At 40.6% G+C, this 2,603-nt stretch overlaps 1 pseudogene; it reads left to right on the top strand.

Annotated features, from left to right (window-relative positions):
* The first annotated feature begins 731 nt into the window (after nt 1-731).
* Nucleotides 732-1,621, top strand: LOC101704089 (UBX domain-containing protein 2A-like; annotated as a pseudogene).
* The last annotated feature ends 982 nt before the right edge of the window (nt 1,622-2,603 follow it).

Genomic DNA, 2,603 nt, shown 5'->3' with positions numbered 1-2,603 from the left:
ATGAAACAAACAAAAAAACTCCAATCTCCATGATTTGATTTAAAATCCTAAGTGAATGGTGATATAAACATTGAACAAGAAATAATCCTGAAAACACCTAATGTCAATGTTTTAAGCACCACATCAATATTATTACAGAGGGACATACCAAGTCTGTAAAACTCAATATTTAACATGTAAATTGTGTTTTTTCTAAAATGTACACAATTTTTATTTCTCAGATATGCACTTCTCATTATGTTTACTACAACTGTACAGCTTTTAGGATTTTTCCTGATTCTTGTACTAATTTGAGAAAGCTCTCCAAATGAATCACAACTAATCAAGTGCAAATATATATCATTCTCCCAGCTCATTTCATAATGTGATATGTTATGTGTCATGATTTTTTTCTCCATGAGTTCACGGGGAACTCAACAGTTAATCAAAAGAGAACCATCCACACATTTGAAGTCTAAATAGTTGTGTGTCCTGGGAAATGAGGTTTACATGTATTCAGTTGTGATTTTGTGAATATATTCATATTCATGGTGTTTTACTTTAACTCATGATTGTGCAGGAAATTATTCATTGCTCTTTGCACTCTAACCGTACTATAATCCTTAAATATTGATTCTTTAAAGTCAGTACCTACTTAGCGGGTCTGGGGGCAGCGCACCCGACGGTGCCCGCGGGCCCCAAGGGACTGGAGGGCCAGGCCGTGGGGCCGCTCCCCGGGTAACACCAAGACAATGAAAGAAGTAGATAATCTTGAAAGCATAAAAGAAGAATGAGCGTGCTCCCAGGTAGACACTCAGACCTCGGCTGTACTGACTTCCCTGGAACCTGCATCGCGCCAAAGAAGGGATGGCTCGCTGTTTTCCTCTTTTGTGCTTGAAGGAAAGGGTTTGTGAAACAGGACCTGACAATCACCTGCTTAGTGATAATCGACAAAGGAATTGTGGATATTTTGTTGACAGCCTTTTTTGAGGAAGCTCAGAAGATTGGAGCCAAATGCTTAACCTCCACTGAACAGGAGAAATAGGTAGATGTAAATATAAAATCATGGAAAAATTGATTCACAGTCAACGATGATTTTAGAAGTTATTCTGATGGTGCAAGTCCGCAGTTTCTGAACGCCATCAAGAAGGGGGAATTGCCTTCAGAATTACAGGGAATTTTTGATAAGGAGGAGGTGGATGTTAAAGTTGAAGATAAGAAAAATGAAGTATGTACATCCACGAAGCCTGCATTCCATCCCTTCTCAGGGCAGGGGCACACACCGGGAAGTGTCACACCAAAAATTGTTTCTAAAACAAAGACTGTTGAAGTTGAAAGTAAAAATAATTTGTCCACTGCTTCACTGAATAACTCGGAGCCCATCACTAATATACAGATAAGGCTAGCAAATGGGAAAAGGATCGTCCAGAAATTTAACATTTCTCATAGGACAAACCACATCAGAGACTTCACTGAGAAATACCACTGTCTCCGGAGCAGTCCGCCCTTCTCCCTGGCAACAGCGCTTCCTTTCCTCAGGTCTCTGGATGAGTCGCTCACTCTACAGGAAGCAGGTTTGCGGAACTCCGTGATCATTCAGAGACTCAGAAACACTGCCCAGCCTTTTAGAGAACTTTCCTAGTGTTGGTTTCTGAGAGACTGGAAACTGCAGAAATGTGATGGTTGCAAGTGGATGTGCAAAAGTGGGAGAAAGGAGAACTCGAATTTGCTTGTCTTTTGATCTAGTGATATTTTTTTTGGTACCGGAGATCGAACTCAGAACCTTGCATTTGCCAGGCAGGAGAGTGCCACTGAGCTAAATCCCCAGCTGCCCTAGTGATATTTAATTCTCTCCTGATGAGGAGATTTTTTTTTCTCAGTACTGGGGATCAAACTCAGGACCTTGTCCTTGCAAGGCAGGCACACCACCACTGAGCTACATCCTGGGCCTGATGAGGGGATTTTTAATCATTACAAGTTAGCAAAGTAACATGACTGGAAGCTGTATTTGTCACACTTTTTTCCAAAAGGCTACTCAGAAAAAAAAAATACACTTATTTTCAAATACTAATTAAGCAACAAAACATATATTAACTGTATCTTTTAGAATCTTAATATGGGCTGGCCATGGTACTGCACACCTGTAATCCCAGCACTCAGGAGCCTGAGGCAGGAGGATCATTGTGAGTTTGAGGCCAGCCTGGGCTATACAGTTCAGGGACAGCCAGAACTACACAGCAAGACTCCGTCTCAAACAAAAATGTTCACAGCTTTAGTTACTTAAATATCATTTCCAAACAACAGGTATTTATCTAAATTTTAGCTATCTCAGAATTTTCAAATAGCAATACATTAAAAATTACAATTGCAGGTTAAAAGCATCAGTGTAATTGTTTTGTGCCTCAGATGGAATCAGAAGTCTGGGATAAGCTGGATATGGTGGTGCACACCTGTACTGAGTTCAAGGCCAGCCTAGGCTTCATCCCACGCCCTGTCTCAAGACAAGACAAAAACACTAAGATAATGACCTGTTTTCACCATTGCTGTGTCTGAACCTCAGAGCCTTCTCAGTGTTCACTCTACTGGGATGATTTACTCAGATATTTGTTGGCACCAGTATATAG

The sequence above is a fragment of the Heterocephalus glaber genome, unplaced genomic scaffold, assembly GCF_053883595.1.
Source record: "Heterocephalus glaber isolate CG9 unplaced genomic scaffold, H.glaber_assembly_v1.0 deba00001454, whole genome shotgun sequence".
NCBI classification, from domain to species: Eukaryota; Metazoa; Chordata; class Mammalia; order Rodentia; family Bathyergidae; genus Heterocephalus; species Heterocephalus glaber.
The sequence above is the reverse complement of the archived record's forward strand: the minus strand, read 5'-3'. Positions and strand labels throughout refer to the sequence as shown.